Source organism: Ambystoma mexicanum, chromosome 11 (genome assembly GCF_040938575.1).
Source record: "Ambystoma mexicanum isolate Mex_15411 chromosome 11, UKY_AmexF1_1, whole genome shotgun sequence".
Classification (NCBI taxonomy): domain Eukaryota; kingdom Metazoa; phylum Chordata; class Amphibia; order Caudata; family Ambystomatidae; genus Ambystoma; species Ambystoma mexicanum.
The window spans coordinates 1,261,409,968-1,261,422,431 of record NC_090934.1 but is presented as its reverse complement, the minus strand read 5'-3'; positions in this window follow the sequence as shown (position 1 = coordinate 1,261,422,431).

Here is a 12,464-nt window from a genome sequence, read left to right as displayed (position 1 = left end):
TGTTTTTGTAAAGTTTGGTGGGATTTTCTCAAGAGGGGGCTACATTTGAGGGGGGTGTCAACATTTTAGATGGCTTATAATTTTGTTGCCGTTTGACGAATGTGGACAAATGTTTTCAGAAAGATTATAGACCCAACCTTAAATGTTTGTGTAAAGACTGAATGGATTTTGTCAAGTGGGGGTAAGCTATATGACTATTGTATGTACATACATTTTGACACTTTTGAAAAAATAAAACATGGGCGGATTTCAAGCAAACCCGTGTAAGGAGCATTGACCAGGACCTTCAAGCATGGTTTTGCAAATGTGCCCGTATTTTATTTTTTGACACGTGTCATAATGTAGGTACAAAAAATATGGATATACCTTTGTTGACTAAGGTACAGCCTGTGGCCATGGGCAGTGGCCAGAATGTCTGGGTCATGGTATAAGGTCATGACCCACAATCTAGCTACTGGCCATGACCGCGAGGGACGAAAAATGGTGTTAATGTAGTAAAGTTATTCGAAAGTAGGATAGGTTTGAAAGGGAAAAAAATGTGCTTGTGGTAATATGGCAATAGGGTTCTGACTTTGCTTTCTGCAGGCTGACATGGAAAGGGAAGAGGGGCTCTGTACGGAGGCTGTGTGGTTACAGTATTGGTTGAGGAAGATGATGTGGAGGAAGACAGCCTACTACTTGCTAAGAAAGGAACAATCTTTCTGAGAGCATTGCGGTAGTTGGATTTGGTGTGGCGGCACATGGAGGTGGTCCTGTAGGAGTAATGTACAGGTATTCCGTAACAGAGTACAACGCACTCAAGTTCCAAGTATGTGCATTGTACTAGATTGTTAATGGATAATGGCCCTCATTACCCCCTTGGCGGAGGACCATGGTGCTATTAGCACCATGGTCCATGCCGCTAAGGTTACGATTCCGCCATGGTGGATGGCGGAATTACCGCCCCATTCCAAGGTGAGTGGGGCGGTAATTCCCCATTCACCATTTGCCCTTCCCCATTCCCATTTTTGCCCCCATAGGGCATAATGGGAATGGGGAAGGCGCTAATTACGGCACCGTAAATTACGGTGCCGTAATTAGCTCCAAAGTCCCTTTGCGGGTTGGATTTTTAACGCCTGCTAAAAGCAGCCGTTAAACACCAACCCGCAAAGGGACACTTGTAATCAGGCGGTAAGGGTTAACAGCGCCAACGGCGCCGTTAAACCCTTAACGCCTGAGTTGTAATGAGGGCCAATGAGTAAGAATAGGTCTAGTGTTACGCTCACCTGGTATCCACAGGGACGCCACCCAGCCGGGTTACTCGCTGGTATGCTTCTCAGCTTTGCCCTGATGTGGTCTGCGGGGAAGGTTCTGCCTGAAAATACAGGAGGACTGTGCTCAAGACTGACCGACTGGGGTAAGTATCCTCCCTCCACCCCCGTATGATTTCAGTCCCTCTTGCGCCCTCTCCTCACCTTGTGGTAGAATTAGGCGTGCTCTCCTTCCTGCCTTCTTTGCAGAGGCGCCTTGTCTTTCATGGGCGAGTGCGGTCCAGTTACTTCACTGACGCCGGCCCGTTTGATATTGTTCAGGTAGGTCTTATTGCTGTTCTTTAGTTTTGTTGCTATCCTGCATGCCTTTCTTTGTTTAAAATGTCTCTTTTTTCTCCCTTAGGTATGCAGAGCTTCAGCGCGGCGAACTGGCTTGGTTGAGACCCGCTGGTAAATAATGCCACATTAAGAGCGCTATGATGCGGTAAGTAAGCGATATGCGCAGCGCTGCGAAGTCTTGCCTTTGCTAACCTGTGTTTTCCTTCCTTGTAGGTCGCAGCGATCTTCAGCGCGAGTGGAATGTCCGGATTGATGCTAGCCGAGAGGCGACCAGCCAGGTAAGCTTTTTGAGCAGTTCGTAATTTGTAAATGTCTCTACTGCTTTCTTTAATGTTGCCTCTGTATTCCTCTTTCAGGTCGTTCTGTCCGGGAGGCGTGCAGATTCGAGGAAGCTGTTCTCAGTAGCTGTGAGTGTTTAAAGATGAAGAGTGCAGGTAAGATGCTGCTGCTAATGATGTTCCTTTTGTCTCCTTGCAGGTTCTGCTTCTCCGAGGTTCGAGGGAATAGCTGGACACTGTGAGCGTCACGTTGCAAGCTGCAAAGTAACGCGAAGCGTGTTGTCTTGCTCGGGTGTGGTTAAAATAGCCCCAACAAAATAGTCCAGGTAAAGTAGTCCCTAGGCTACCACACCCAAAACACTAGACCGCATAGCTTGGTTCTTATGAACCAAGCTATGTGGATGCCTCCATGTTGGCTGACAATACAATAAAGTAGTTCCCAAGCACATTGTTTTTCATGGTGTATGAGCCTGGCGCCACAGGTGCCAGGACTGGCCCCATGAGGGCTTTTGAAGAGGATGCCAGGCTCTCGAGGCCCGAGTCCTGACTCCACCTGGCCAATGGGTTTGCCAGAGGGGGTTTTGGGTGAGGGTCGTGACATCTACGAGCTGTGCAAGGGTACATTTTGAGCTTGAAAGTTCCTAGATCAGTAGAAAATGCAGTTCGGATCTGTCCTTGAAGCAAGGACCCGAATGCAAAGTGCAAACGCGTTAATGGACATGTCATCATGCCGCGTGCAAGTGCATGGTCACGTGCCTCTGTCCGGAAGGTCCACAATGACGTCAGACGTTTGCGGGCATTGACAGAAGCAAAAACAGTGGGAAGAGTATAGAAGTGTTCAAAATGATGCTAGAAGGTGGGAAATGGCAGAGTTTAAAGGTGAAACGTTGTAAATTGGACAAAAACGTTGCTATATTGGGGTAAGTATGATATAAGTAAGTTGTAGGAAAATTGCATGCACTGGTAAAAACCCATGATATTCTCTAAAGAAAACTTTGTTAAAGGGACGTTATGGTTAAGTTGCACCAATAAAAACCTATACAATTCACTTAAAATTTTTTGTTAAAGGTACTTTATGGTTAAGTTGCACTAATAAAAACCTATGTAATTCAATGAAAAAACTTTGTTAAAGGGACGTTATGGTTAAGTTGCACTAATAACAACCTATAAAATTCACTGGAAGAACTTTGTTAAAGGGACGTTATAGTTAACTTGCACTAATAAAAACCTATGAAATTCAATGAAAAAAGTATTTCCCTGTTCCTGGCTTCTCTTTAGACTTTTCCAGAGTCCAAAAGAAAACTCTACTAGCCAAGGGATTTGCCTTCCTTTTCCTTGCACTTTTTAAGCTTTGACAATAATGTGCCACATAACTCTTTAACTTGCTGGGTCCCAGACAATATATTCTCGCAGATAAAGTTCACCTTAGCTTTTGGCTCTCATACGTGTGTGTCCCAGACTTGCCATGCAGTTGTGTGCCAGCTTGGTTTACTCTCCTGCCAAGCATATACATCCTCTCTCTTTATCTCCTTGTCTGTCAGAGTCCCAGACCCTCTTATCCTTTAATCCTCATATGGCAGGTCCCAGACTCGCAATTCTGAATAATAACCGCTAGGTTTATTCTCCTGCCAATAGTAGGATTCTATCTCTTTTGTGCTTGCGGTCCCTGACCCTCTTATTCTTTGCATTCATAATGATGTCGGTCCCAGACTCGCAGTTCTGAATCGTGACAGCTTGGTTTACTCTCCTGCCAAGCATAGGATTCTCTTGGGGTCCCAGACCAACTTATTTGCTATCCTCATCATAGGACTGTGGGTCCCAGACTTGCAGGATCTTCTCAGGGTCCCAGACCCTCTTATCCTGCTCTCTGTACTTGCTCCACAAATTCCCCATACCTCTAGTCCCTCTCGGCCTGCCTTTGTACCTTTGTGCTTGGTTTGTGTCTTCCGAGCAGCGGGACTTCTAAGCGTGACTCTGGCAGCTTCATTTTGTCGGTCTCGGCTTGGCAGGGTTCTTCGCTTCCCCCGGAGTGCCTTTTCTTCAGCAGGCGGCTCCCAAGATTTTGGAACGCCTGGAGGGTTGTTTGGGCTATGATACATGTACTCCTCAAGTCCTGGATTATGCCCGGTCCTTCTCCCTTCTCCGTGCACGGCGTTCGGCTCGCCAATCTTGCAGCCAGTGCTATGGCATCACTGGCAATTCCTCTCAGGAGACGGGATCTTCTTCACCTGGGTTCCCTCATCTATTTTGAATGAGTTTGTCCCAATCAGGTTCAGCGGGACACTAGACCGCTCAACACAATTCTCGGGATCAATCCTCACACTCCCAGCCATCTTCTTCATCCCAGTATTTGTATTACAAATGAATGGAAGGCCAGTTGAATTCTCTTGTGTGTTAGTTATTTTCTTAGAATAAGGATGGCTTATTATACAACAGAAGTTTATTTTGTAACAATGGAAGCAGGGTTTGGTTTTTCGCAAAGAGGAAGGGGGTGACAACGCAGAAATATACTGCCTTCTCTGCGAATGGTCATCCTTGATTCCGTAAAAGGTTCCTCGCCCATGTGAACCTCCTCCTGTGTACCACACCCAAGGGGACTATTGTACTGTGGACGCACTGCCCTGGCTCGGTATCCGGTCATTATGTCGAAAACATTTTTTCGAATTACCAATATGTCGAAAACATTTTGCCGAATTTTTTTCCCGAATTTATTATTTATTAATTTACTTTTTTTGTGTGTTTTGTAAGTAAAAAAAGGGTTAAAAAAGGGGGGTTAGGGGGAAGCCCCCCCATTTAAAAAAAAATAACAAAAAAAGGACATTCAAAATATTTTTTTTCAGCAACATTTTTTCGACATATTGGCATTCAAAAAAATACAATTCGAAATACTCACTATAAACCGCCTGGCTTCATGGGAAAGGTCTCACCATAAGGGAGAAAGGACAACATCCACAGATTTGTATATATATATTTTTTCTTCTCGAAAAAAAGAAAAACCTTTGGAAAAAAGGGAAATCTGGCGGAATGCCCTCCTGAGGGCAGCCAGGCAATAACAGTGTTCGCTTAGCAATAAGGGAACATCACAGCATGTCCAGGTAGCACACACATTTCTTTATTGTGCATGTGCATTGAAGAGAAAGAAACCTGGATAAAAGCGACGTGTTTCGCTGTAAACTAACCGCTTGATCACATTGGTTAAGTAAACACTGATGATGGACTTTCATTTAAACCTTGACTTCTCTATGGTACGTGCGTGCAGAGAAAAAAAATGGAAGTCCTTCCTTCACAGAAACATCAGAAAATGCAGCAATAAAAGAAGAGAAAGGCTCTGGAATTGGGTTTTAGAAAGACGCCAAGGGTGAGGGCAGAAGCAGAGAGGGAGTGGAGGATACTGCAAGTAGGGAAATAAATCAGGTCATGCAGGTGATATGAGGTGGGGCGCCTCTGAAACAGTTATTTCAACAGTCCAGATTTGAGATTGTGGTTAAACATGACTTCTCTTTTTGCCGCCTTTCTTCGGCGCCCATACATCCCTACTTCACAACACCCAGAGTAAGTAGAGAGAGAAAGTAGCTGGCTAGTTACAGCGGTTTGATTTTTAGCCCATATCACTTTGCATTTCACAATTGTGTATGAATTGCAAAACTACAGGTTCTGGAATGCAAACCACTTTGGACTGAAATGCCCGGGCGGGATGGAGATGCCAAGCATGTCATGGGACCTCTTTGCAAGACATAAAGCTTTGTTGGAATTTAGTTCACTCTCTGTAGATCTAAAAGGCTGTCCAATGTGAAGTGTGAGATACTCCACACGCCAGGGCCCCCAGGCCCACTTCACCCTGTAAATAAGCTTTCTGTTGTCCTGAATTTATAAAGGGAGCATTACTATTCACTATTGTGTAATAGCGCTAGAGACCCGGGACCACAAGCACATCTTAAATCTGACAACAGAGGAGCTCTGTTTCTGCACATTTTTCTGAACTTAGTCTAAATGAAGGAAAGATGTGGATGTTAGATATCAAAGGGGGGGGTTATGAATATTACTGAGCTAACTAACCCACAAAATGTTCTTATTCAGAAGTTGTTTCGAAAGCATACCACTAGTATGCACTAACTAATCCATGTCATACAGCATTCCCACATAGTTGGTCAATTTCATCATAAGTACACCCCAAATGTTTTTTGTGAAGATGTACGCCCGGTAGCATTTTATAACCCAGTAAACAGGGATCTGCCCATCACTGTTTCCCCCTTAAGAAAGGAGGCTTGGATCTAGTAGATCATATATTGAGATAAGCAAGTCTTCTGCATGTGTATATTCCTAAATGTGCTTAATATCTCTGCATTTCGTTAGTAAGCTTACGAATTGACATATTGGTAATTATGTTATTGATCTCTGAAGATGACACACAATTCAAGCCTCTAAGAGACATCTCTGCAGCAGGTCATCAACCCCCTGAGCTATGTTGGCATCATATTCTTGTTCAGAGGAGAACTGCCTAGGATGTTGGTGCGGGGCTAACATTGTGAGTGGGACCAAACTGACATGCACATAGATGTTTCTCTTCTGTAATAATTACAGTGAGCCAAAACGTGGTTGTGGACCCTCTTGCGTGGGACCTCTCCCATTGAACAGGTTATTTAGTCGTGTTCGTTCTCAGTAGAGGGGCTCCCGCATGCTGTTGCATGTATATGAACAAACCACACTAAAGTATCGCTGATGATATGTGGGGGTATGTTGTTTCATAAAGTTTCCCGGCTTCCACATAGCAAATGAGTGGAATTTGCTGATTGGCATATGAGCAGTTATTTCCCCTTCCATGAATTGAACTGTGGAGAGCACCATGGATGCATGTTTTATCTATGTGCCATGCTAGAGTGACTTGTACTCATTTTAGGTAGTCACTTGAAAGACAATTAGAAAGAAGGCACTGTAGGCTGATATTTAGCTAAAGATAGGATGCAGGGGGGTCTATTACACTGCCTGGAATGTATACTGTAGCTGCGGGAAACTTGTGCTAAAATTGTAGGTTCCCCACTTGACCATGCCATAGAATCCTGAACAAACCCTTTTGCATCATTATGGGCCTCATTACGAGGTCTGCAGTGGGGGGAAAAAGTGGCAGCAATTCCTTTACCTCCACTTTTCCTGCACTGCCAAATTATAATATTTGGCGGATTTACCACCAGTGGAGTTGCCAAGTGGTAAATCCACCGGTTCCTGGAGGAAAAGTGAGGATTTACGTACAGCTTGTTGCTGGATGTAAATCCTTCACTGTGTCGCCCCCAAAAATCAGCAGATGTACCACTCACTTATTTTGCTGGTGGTAAATTCACCAAAGGTCCACAATGGAGGCCTATGGACCCCCCAAAAATAGGGAGTTTCATCTCCTATGACCACTTGCAATCCTGTGGTAAACCCATGGGACCAAGTAGCAATAACGGTAAGTCCGTTTGGTGGTATAGCAGCAGATTTACGGCTGAAATACAAATAAAACTCGTAATGAGGCCCTATATCCTATTTTCCCTAGCGTAAAACATGGTATTACCTAGAAGTGATTCTGTTAGGTGTTGTGATGGGTCAGAAGATGGACGCCGACTCAGAGGATTCATTTCACAGGTTTCTTTATTAAAGACAATGGGAAAAGGCCTACCTATCCCTATACTATAAGGCATCCCTAGTACAACATTAACTAAGGTGCTCATCGGTCATCAGAGAAAGTCTCAAAAAGGAATCTGTTTGCTGTCCAAACTAATCCTACCTGACCCTATCACTAACCTAATAACTCAGGACAGGAGAATGACTCACATCTCCTGGTATGTTTGTTTCTTGCTAACTTCAGTCAATAGGTTATCCTCAAATTGTTTCTGGAGACTGCTTTTATCAATGCACACAGTTCATTCAGTGCTTTCTTTGGCTTTCCTCCCTCTGTTCATTGGTTATATATTTCTGTTCTTTTCCTGTCTTCCTTATACATTTGTTATAAATTATACTGTTTCTGTTTTCCCCTGGTAGGGTCTTCAAAATTTGGCAAGTCTCTCCTTTGATACTTTCTCTCGTTCTTTACCTCTCTTCTTTATTCTTCCTTTCCTGATTGATCTGAGTATGGACATTCCAATACTGATTCTCATTGCCTCTTCTGGGTATTAACGGGATATTTTCCTCTCTCTTGCTGGGGCGAGTATGAGTGTTCCAGTAACGATTCTCATTCACTTGTCTTGATATTAATGTAATATATTCTTCTCCTTTACTGGGGCGAGTATTAGCATTCCAGTAATGATTCTTGCTTGCTTCATTGGCTTTTAATATTACAGTCTCTTTATCTGTACTGAGATGAGTACGAGCATTCCAATAGCAATTCTTCATCCCCCTCCCGGGTCTCCCATCTTCCCTATTGCCTTTGTTTGGTAGGGATAACGTCACTGAGTTATCGATTTTCTCCTTGTTGTCTCTTCGGTTGGCTTCTGCTGGTTCCTTTACATCTCTCTCTCTCTGTCGCCGTAGTTGCAGGCACCCTCGCCATTCAGTTACCAGCTTGTCCCATATTGGTAAAGTGTTATCGGCAGTGTTTACAGGACTCCTGGTGCAGTACACGCTTCTTGCGGTCACGCCACCACTCTCCATTTTGTTTGCTTCCCAGCTGTTAGGACACAGTGGGCCTCATTACACGGTAGGCGGTAGGGATTTAACGTTACCTGTAATGAAATACCGGTAACGTTAAATCCCCATGCGAATCACGACCCGACACACCGCTATTAGCGGCACCGCTAAGTACGGTGCCACTAATAGCGGGCAGACCGCATGCGCGCGACCCACCTTTTCGTAAATTACGCCATGCCGCTATTAGCACAGCATCACAAGTTGAGCGGACACGCCAATAGCGGCATGGTAAAGCCCCCCAAACCCCTTACCGCCATGGCGCAAATACCGGCATCGCGAACCACACGTTAAGAGAACTGAGCAGTGTTCCCACCTGCCACAGGTGGACACAATCAGCACAGGTGGAGGCAATGGAGACTGTGGCAGCTCAAAAGGAGCACACCACACCCCTTCACACACCCCTTCCAACACCAAGATGGTTCCAATACTAGCAGCATTACATTGGCTGGAGGACATGATTGAAGCGCAGCTGCAACAACAACAGGCAGCACAAAGAAGACGCAGGGGGAGGAGGAGGAGGGCAAGACAGGCACAGCAAGCACCACCACGGCACCTAATCATACCACAGAGGCACCCACCAATCCCCAGGATCAGAGCCAGTCCATTTAACCTAACCCCTGAGCAGATACACACCCTGTACCGTCTGGACCGGGATACCATCACCAGCATCGTGGACATGACACACAACGACATTGTGAGCCTCATAGACATCAGAACTGCCATCCCCCCTCTACTCAAGGTGGTGACTGTGCTCCACTTCCTGGCCACAGGCACCTACCAGCATACAGTGGCCCAGATGCATGGCATTTCCCAACCAGTATTCTCACGCACGCTGAATCAGGTACTTGATGCCCTCCTGAAGCATGCACCTGAACACATATCCATGCCACGGACTGCCCAGGAGATTGCAAACACCAAAGTAGGATTCTATTCACTGGCAGGCATCCCAAGTTGCATCGGGGTCATCAACTGTACACATGTGGAATTGGTGGTCCCACATCGCAATGAAGTGGTCTACCGAAACAGTAAGCAATTCCAATCCATCAATGTCCAAATGGTATGTGACGCCAACAAGATAATCACACATTGCTGTGCCCGATTTCCCGGATCAACCCATGACTCCATGGTCCTGCGGAACTCAACTATCCCACGCTACATGGAGCGACAAACCGCACAACGTTCGTGGCTACTTGGTGAGTAGCAGGGCAAGCACATGGCAGTGTGATTGGGGGGGGGGGAGAGATACATACTCCAACTGGGTGTGATTGGGGGTGGGGGAGAGATACATACTCCAACTGGGTGTGATTGGGGGGGAGAGATACATACTCCAACTGGGTGTGATTGGGGGGGGTACATACTCCAACTGGGTGTGATTGGGGGGGAGAGATACATACTCCAACTGGGTGTGATTGGGGGGGGGGAGAGATACATACTCCAACTGGGTGTAGCTTGTCACCTGTCTGGGAAAGGCACATAAAGATGTACGCCAATGTCCATCTGGGAAGGCCGCTACGTAGTAGAGATGAACCGACATGCAAGTATGAGCTACACTACACACCAGAAATTCCAGGTCTAGTAGCATCAAACATCCATTCACATACACATTGCACAACATTATATGCCACAAAATGGCCAGATTCCATACGTGCCATGAAGATAGTCGTCCGGAATCAGTCCAGCACAACATCAATAATGCAATGTGCCGTATGATGCATGCAAAAGGATCAGTCCTAGCCATACACATTGCATTTCACCACGCACCTTTACCACCACTGAAGTGATGCCTCACTGCATGGCAACATCTATGTTGGAATGGCAGTCCAACAACAGTGAGGAACAAAATCTGCCTGGGCCCAGGGACACCTAAGACCTCGCCTCACCCAGGACATGTCAATTACTATTGTAGACAGTAATGGGGAGTGTCTACTTGCAGGGTCGAGCTCACCCTTGCACATTGCTGTCACACGGACCATCTGCATGTATGCCATTGACTGTGTACTGGAATCACTATGCAATGTCAATTTGTGTGACATGAACAGGCTGCTCTGCAGGTGAACAGTAACAGGACCCCATTCGTTCCCCCATACAGGTGATGCGGGCTATCCTCTGAAGAGCTGGCTCCTCACACCTGTACGGAACCCACAGAACAGGCACGAAGAGGAATACAATCGTGCACATATTCGTACCCGCATCGTGATCGAACAGACTTTTGGCCTTTTGAAATCACGGTTTAGGTGCATTAGCAGGTCTGGTGGCGCTCTCCTTTATGGCCATGAGAAAGTGGCCAAGATCACCATGGCATGTGTCATGCTGCACAATATGTGTATCAGACGGAATGTGCCACTGCCCCCTGACGTTGAAATAGAAGCACCTGATGAGGATGATGAAGCTGATGAGGACGGAGGCGAAGGGGATGCAGGACATGCAAGAGGGGATGGCCAGGAGGGACGTGCTGTGAGACAGCATCTGATCAACCAAATATTCTGAGGGACTGTCACATGGACATGGGTAGTGATGCACTGGTGTATGTTTAGAAGTACGCAATGAACACTGTCTCCAATAAAGTACACAAACACAATGAAGATGTCCAAGTCTGTGTTTTGATTAGACACCAGTGTATTAAGTAACGGAAAGATGAAAAAGTGCATGTCCCCAAACATCCCACCACCCTTCCCCCCGCCCCCCACAACAGACCCATAACACCCTTCCCCCCACCCCCCACAACGGACCCAAAACACCCTTTCCCCCACCCCCCACAACAGACCCATAACACCCTTCCCCCCACCCCCACAACAGTCCCATGACACACTTCCCCCCACCCCCCACAACAGTTCCTCATGTGTCTGCCATGTTTGCGTTGGCCCATGCACGCAGAGGAATCGCCATTAACCCCCTATTGGCCATTGTCTGTAGCAGCATTTGGAGGATGGCCAGACGTGCGCCTGGTGGTGCGTGTTGAGCGGCGGAGGGGGCTTGTCTGGGTTGAGCCGGCAGATGACGATGGGGCAGAATGTCCTGGTTGTGAGAAGTGGTGGTCCATTGTGTCGGCTATGCGAGTAAGGACCTCCCTGAGCCTGGATATCTCGTCACACAGCCTGTCAGTACAGGCGTCCATCCTCTCAGTGGAGTGCCTTGCCGTCTCCACAATATCCTCCCTGAGATGGGCAGCCTCCTCAACATGCTGGCCAACCAGCACAGTCAGTTCCTGTTGACGCTGCAGGATGGTGGGCAGATGGAGGGCAGTGCTGGGTGATGGTGTACTGGATGTTGTGCCCTCAGGTGCATCCATTGCAGCAGGTGAAGCCACCATGGGGGACATTATGGCTGGAAAGGTGTCCTCAACAGTAACATCAGACCCAGGTGTCTGGAATGGTGCTGGCTCTGGGGTTTTAGGGGGGCTTGGGGTGTGCATCCCCATTGGGCCAACTATAGTGTCCTCAGAATCAGATAGGGGGGCAGTGGCGGCTGCCTCTCCAGCGGAGCCTGCCGCAGCTGATGGTGGGCCCTCAGTGGCTGGTATTGGTGGCTGTGGGTTCACCTCCGGTGGTGGGGCTGCAGTTTGTGGTGCAGCTACTTCTGCCCTGGCAGTGGCACTCCTATGATGTTTCACACTCATCAGGTGTGACCTTCCCCCCTTGCCCCTTGATGTTGTGGGGGTGTCCTCCGAGTCCTGTGCCCTTGGCCTCTTACTCGTAGCTGCTGCCTGGGATGCATTTGCAGCATCCTCAGCATCTGTATGTGAGCGTGTCAGGGACATGAAGGGGGACGGCATTGGTTGCGTTTCAATATACTTAATGCAGAATACCTCAATGATGCAGTTGTGGCCATTGGGTTTTAGTAGTTGTGGAGGCAGGTGATGTGCCAATTCAGTGCCTCACCCATGCATGGTTGTGTTTGGAACTTGTCTCTGGTGATGTGTGCATGTGTGTGTGTTTGG